The sequence below is a fragment of the Arachis ipaensis genome, chromosome B03, assembly GCF_000816755.2.
Source record: "Arachis ipaensis cultivar K30076 chromosome B03, Araip1.1, whole genome shotgun sequence".
In the NCBI taxonomy this organism is placed as follows: Eukaryota; Viridiplantae; Streptophyta; class Magnoliopsida; order Fabales; family Fabaceae; genus Arachis; species Arachis ipaensis.
Window position 1 is genome coordinate 117,133,212 of NC_029787.2, and position 7,233 is coordinate 117,140,444.

A 7,233-nucleotide genomic window follows, 5' to 3' on the forward strand; every position below is an offset into this window, starting at 1 on the left:
GTGCGCGTCAGTCACGCGTACGCGTCAGTTGTGTTCTGCTCTAGGCACGCGTCTGCATCGTCCACGCGTACGCGTCACTGCCATTTCGCGCTAGACACGCGTCCGCGTCGTCTACGCGTCCGCGTCGCTGCCCTTTTCTTCAAAACTCCATTTTTGTGCTTTTTTTCCATTTTTGTATGTTTTCTTTCTGTCGTCTAAGCCATTCCTGCCCTATGAAGCCTGAAATCACTTAACGCACATATCACGGCATCAAATGGTAATAAGAGAGGATTAATATTAGCAAATATAAGGCCAAAGAAGCATGTTTTCAATCATAGCACAAAATCAGGAAGGAAAACGTAAAACATGCGAATTGTATGAATAAGTAGGTAAAGAATTGATATAAACCACTCAATTGAGCATAAGGTAAACCATAAAATAGTGGTTTATCATACGCGCACGGGTGAAAAGCGAAATTGCACAGCGACGCGTGCGCGTACCTGACGCGTACGCGTGACACGCGAAGAAGACCAACGACGTGTACGCGTGACTGACGCATACGCGTGACATGCGCGATATGCAGAATTCGCAGAAAATGCTGGGGGTGATTTCAGGCCAAGTTTCGACCCAGTTTTCAGCCCAGAAATCACATATCAGAGGCTGTAGAGTGAATGAATCAAGTGGTCCCCATCCATCAAATTGAAGACTTGCTGATTGCCATAATTAATTCTGATTTAAATTTAAATATTATTTTAAAATAGGAAAAGATATTATTTTAGTTTTAGAAGATAGATTTTAAATTAATTAGGATTAGTTATAAAAGGGAATTCCAACAGGGGGATTCCAGCACAACATTATTCCCATTTACAATTTACAATCCTTATTTTCACTCTGAACCATGAGCAACTAAACCTCCACTATTAAGGTTAGGATCTCTGTCTATTTGTATGGATTGATTTTATTGCTTTTTCTATTTTAATTCATGTATGGATTTATAATTTAAGAATTGTTTTCGATCTTTATCTTATGAATTTGGGTGGAACGGAAGTATGACCCTCTTTCTAATTGAGTTCTTGTATAACTTGGAAAAGCTCTTTACTTGAACAACAGCTTGAAAACATATTCTCCTAAATTTTTATTATTTGGATTTAATGGGATACGTGACATATAATCCTTTTATTTTTTGGATAATTAGGATTTTTGTGGCATATAAACTGGAATTTGATCATCACCCTCTAATTGGAATTAATTGACCAAGGAATTGGCAGTTGATGAAAATTAGAAGAGACTAGAAAGGTCTAAGGAATTAGGGTCTAGTCACATATAGTTTGCCATGAATTAAATCCTGCATAATTAAAATAGTTAGTAAGAAAAGTTAATCCGGAAAAATAGATAACTCTGAAACCTTAACTGCCTTCTCCATACTTTACTCCCAACCCATTTACTTTACTATTTTAGTTTTTGCACGATTGTTTAATGCTCTTTGAATATTCAAACACTCTTTTCTGTTTGCCTAACTAAGTAAATCAATTAACCATTGTTACTTAGTCCTTCAATCCTCGCAGGATCAACCCTCACTCACCTGAGGTATTACTTGGTACGACCCGGTGCACTTGCCGGTTAGTTTGTGGACTTTGAATTCCGCACCAACAGATTCCACCTTAGCCAATATTCAATGGGAGCTCTAAGGAATTCCTAAATCTTGGAGGGATCAAGGAGTTGTGTCCAAATTTGGGACGCTACAGGGCAGTCTCTAAGAACGTGGATTATGGTTTTCAGGGGTTCCATGACACCGGTAACAATCAGGTGAGCTTCCAAAGATCCTTCTTCTTCTATCTGCTGTCATGATTCTTTTATGTATGATTTTTCAAAGAAAATATTTTATCCTCGGTGGTCCATTCCAAGACCAAATTAGGTTCCAAACTTGATCTTGTGTGCTGTTCAGGGGGGATTAGATAATAGTAGGCAATGCGAATAGAAAAATTACCATCATGAGTGAGCGTCCACATTATGGAATCACTTCCCCTTTCATCTCTTTGGAAGAGGGGAGGGGGAAACTGTATGTATTTTCTTAGTCTCTGTATGTCCTAAGTGCTTTCCCTAGTCATGAATTCTTTAACTCTCATACCTTCCTGAATAGAATCCTGATTCAGGGTTTTGATTAGAGGGGTTCCCCTCTGATTCACACGTCTTTCCAGAATCTGATGGTTCTTCCATCCCTAGAGAAAATCTTATATTTTTTCTGACCTCTTCTGCAATCTTAACCAAGCTCCTCCAAAATTGTGAATTAGTCGAAGCGCTTCTCATTTCATAGATTAAATTTAGGTTCCTTCCATACTTACTATACAAGACATTTGTCCATAGACTATCTTGCTCATTGAACAACCTCCACAAAACTTTCATGAGGAAAGCCTAATTCATTTCCACAATTCATCTAAATCCAAGTCTTTCCTCTCCTTTGGCTTTGTATATAGTATCCCACTTTATCATATGTATCTTTCTCAAGTTACCTCCCTCTCCCCATATAAATTTCTTCTGTAGTTTTTCTATCTCCATGCAGACCCCTTTAGGAATTTGCATATGCATCATATCAAAGTTCAAAGACAGGGCTATCATTGACTGTGCTAGCGTGACTCGTCCTACAAAGGAGAGAAAAGAAGCCTTCCAGCCATTTAACTTCTTCATTCTTTCCAGCATACCTTTAAAGTTGTCCTTGCCCTTTTTGTTATTTGTAATCATAGCACCCAAATATTTTTCAAGGCATGGCACCTCTTTATATCCACTCTTCTGGACTAGTTTTCCTCTGAGGTTCTGTTCCACGTTCCTAGAGAATAATATAGACGTTTTTTATGCATTTATCCTTAGCCCCGATACATCACAAAATGCTGCTAAAGTTTCATTGATCACTTTCATTTGTGCCTTCAAAGCTTTAGCAAAAATAAGAAGGTCATCAATGAAAAGTAGGTGGGCTATCGGTGGTCCATCTCTTCCAGCAACCGGTGCGGAATTTATAACCACAAACTAACCGACAAGTGCACCGGGTCGTACCAAGTAATACCTCAGGTGAGTGAGGGTCGATCCCACGAGAATTGATGGATCAAGCAATAATGATTGAGTGATTGGCTTAGTCAGACAAATAGAAAATGGTGTTTCAGAGTTCAAAAGCATTAAACAGTAGATTCAAAATATCAAAAGGCAGGCAGTAAATAAGTTGAGAATAATATATGGAGAAACAGTTAAGGCTTCAGAGTTATCTATTTTTCTGATTGACTTTTCTTACTAACTATTTTAATCATGCAAGATTTAATTCATGGCAAACCATATGTGACTAAACCCTAATTCCTTAGACCTTTTTAGTCTCCTCTAACTCTCATCAACTGCCAATTCCTTGGTCAATTAATTTCAATTAGAGGGTGAAGTTCAATTCTAGTTATATGCCACAGAGATCCTAATTACCCAAATATAAGAGGATTATATGTCACGTATCCCGTTAAATGCAGATAATTAGAAATTTAGGAGAATGCGTTTTCAAGCTGTTGTTCAAGTAAAGAGCTTTTCCAAGTTATACAAGAACTCAATTAGAAAGAGGGTCATACTTCCGTTCCACCCAATTTCATAAAATAAGGAACGAAAATAATTCTTGAATTATATGAATCAATACATGAATTAAAATAGAAAAATAATAGAATCAATCCATACAATAGACAGAGCTCCTAACCTTAACAGTGGAGGTTTAGTTGCTCATGGTTCAGAGTGGAAACTAGGATTCTCTCTTAAACTGTAAATTTGGAATGAGGTGGAATAATCCCCGAAGAGAAGTTTCTTTTTTCTTTTATATCTAATCCTAATTAATTTAAACTATAATTTCTAAAACTAAATAATATCTTTTTCCTATTTTTGATTGAATTAAAGTTCAATCAGAATAAATAAAGATCTCGCGTGGCTTGTGCAACGGCGTGGGGACCACTTGATTGAAGGAGAGCTTGCGCCTAACTTCGCATGAAGTTGCGCCTTACTTGAGGTGGGCAGCGTGTGTTGGTATGGAATGCTTGAGCATTGGTGCCTTACTTGAGTAAATCATGCGCCTAACTTGAAGGAATTAACTACTCTTGCGTGTTGTTGTTGTGTCTTGTGCCTAACTTGAGAAATCTCAAGTTAGGCGCAGCCTTGGCAGCCTCCAGGGAGTGTTGTTAGTGAAACTGGTGCCTAACTTGACAATTTGGGCGCCTAACTTGGAATGTGGCCTAATCCTTGTGCATGCTTATTAATGTCTTGCGCCTAACTTGAGAAATCTCAAGTTAGGCGCAGCCTTGGCAGTGTGGTTGGAGAAGAAGTATAGACTATTATACATTGTTGGAAAGCTCTGAAAGTTAGCTTTCCAACGCCACTAAAATCACGTCCATTGGACCTCTGTAGCTCGAGATATTTAGGTTTGAGTGCAGAGAGGTCAGGGTTGACAGCATCATTCGCCTTCTCTTTTTCTGCGGAAACTCCATCAAATCCAGCCGAATGCTACCTAAAATAAACAGAATTGCACACGACTCAAAGTAGCATCCATAGTGGTTAAAAGATAATTAATTCTTGATTAAACTCGATAAATTGAATGCAAATTCACTAGGAAAAGATAGGAAAGATGCTCACGCATCAACAACCATAGGTTTCCAACTTCCTTCAATAACTCTATCCTCTATAAGATGGGAGAGCTTGTCCATAGTGATCACAAATAGGTAAGGAGATATGGGGTCTCCCTGCTTCACTCCTCGTGTTGGCTGGAACTCTTTCGATGTGCATCCATTCTAGAAGACTTTAAAGGAGACAGTTGAGACACAGTTCATGATAATTCTCTTTGCATGTCCTCCCACCCCAAACTCTTCCAAAACTTTCTCAATAAATTTTCACCCTAGTATGTCATAAGTCTTTTCAAAATCTATTTTGATGGCCATAAACTTCCTCTTCCCCTTCATCCTCTTCATGTCACGTTTGATCTCCTTAGCAATAATAATGTTATCATGTATGACTGTTCCAAATACAAAACTAGACTGGTAGGGAGATATTCGGTCAGCAAGCATCGGTTTGATTCTAGCCACCAAAATCTTTGTGATACATTTGTACACCACATTACATAATGCAATAGGGCAAAATTGAGTGATAAATTCTGGTTGTTCCACTTTGGGGATAAGGGCTAAGAGAGTGTTGGTTAATGTCTCTGATTTCTTTTGAATTTCTCCACAAAAACTCAAGATATCTGCAAAAATTCTCCTTAACTGTATCCCAATACTCCTTGAAAAAGAATGCTGAAACTCCATCTTTCCCCGGTGCTTTAAACGATCCAATGTGAAACAGAGCCTGCTGAATTTCAGTCTCCAAAGGAGTTTCTTGAAAGGAGTTGTTATCAATCACCTCTAAAGGAGGGTATGTGGTTCACGTAAATAAAGCATGAGAGTTGTCTTTATCTTCTAGGTATAGATCTTTGTTGCGAAGCTTTAGGATTCTATTTTTTCTCCTTCTAATCATAGTCTTCGTGTGAAAAAATCTCGTATTTCGGTTCCATCAATAAAAAATTGCTGCCTTGATTTCTGCATCCACATAATTTCCTCTTGGTTCAGAATCTCTTCTAAATCTGCTAAGAGCTCCTTTTCTAATCGCTGAAGAAAACTGTTTCTTCCATATGCGTAATTCCTTTGAATACCTTCCAGCCCGTTCAGAATCCTTCTTTTCTTTCTGAGAACATTACCAAAGACCTCTGTTCCAAATTTTAAGCTTTTGGGTGAGAGTTTTCAAGTTATGGTAAAAATGGTTATTTTAGTTTCAACTCCTTTGAATGAACTCACTAAATTTTGGATGTGTAGCCCACATGGTTTCAAAACGAAAAAGCTTTTCCCTCTATCAATTCGATTCAATCTTAAAACTGCCAATAAAGGGTGATGGTCTGAATGCACTCTTGGAAGGATTTTCACTCTAGCATCACCAAATTTTGTTATCCACTCTGCATTAGCTAAAGCTCTATCCAACCTTTTGAAAACTCTATCCAGTCTTTCCCTTTGCCCCCTTTCCAGGTATACTTCGATCCTACAAAGCCAAGATCCATGAGCTTGCATTTGTTTATCCATTCTCTAAACTTTCGACAAGCATGATCATCAATTCTAGTCCCTCCCTTCTTTTCCCCCACTTCAGCAATTTCGTTAAAATCTCCCAATAGCATCCAAGGATCCTGAGTTCCATCAGCATATTTTTTAATTTTGTCAAAAACTCCTTTTTGATACTCTCCTAGGGCCGAGACAGTCGTTAGAGTCCATTTTCTAAGTTTGGTGTTTGTTAATTCTAAGTGAATATATTGGTGAAATAGTTTTAGAGGCTTAATTTTAAAATGGGGTTATTCCATAACACCCAGATGCTCCTTGAAAAACCTATAGCCTCTTCTACAATAAAAAATTAAAAACTAATGGATTTAATTAAAATGAGACACAAACTTTGAAACTTTTTGCTAGTGTCAGTATTTTTTTCTACAACAATTCAGATGCATGGGGCGAAAAAAAAAAGAAAGAGATGAATGAGATTTTTCTCGCTTTTGGCACAGCGGCCCTCAGCGGGAGGCCCATACGACGGGCTATTAGCTCAGTGATAGAGCGCGCCCCTGATAATTGCGTCGTTGTGCCTGGACTGTGAGGACTCTCAGCCACATGGATAGTTCAATGTGCTCATCGGCGCTTGACCCTAAGATGTGGATCATCCAAAGCACATTAGCATGGCGTACTTTTCCTGTTTGAACCGGGGTTTGAAACCAAACTTCTCCTCAAGAGGATAGATGGAGCGATTCAGGTGAGATCCACTTTTTTTTTTTACTATATAGGATTTCGATACATTTCGAAATAGAAAAATTTTTAATGAAGCGGGTGCTATTCGAGAACAACTAGGCGATATGGATTTGACAATTCTTATAAATTCTTCATTAGTAGAGTGGAAAGAATTAGGAGAAAGAAGATCTACGGACAATAAAAATGAATAAGAGGCTCGAAAAATTGGAAGAAGAAAAAATTTTTTGGTTATAATAATTTGTTCATTAATGCGGGTTCCATTATTATAGACAAAGTCCAATCTCACTAATATATATAAAAATTTTGGATATCTACACAGTAACACTGACCTTATCGATTTTATGAAAAATTGCTTTAATGACAGTAATAATAGTCATATATAGCTGATTTTTGTCAACGTCAATGATGTATTGATCTTTATTATTGTAGTTAATTTGTT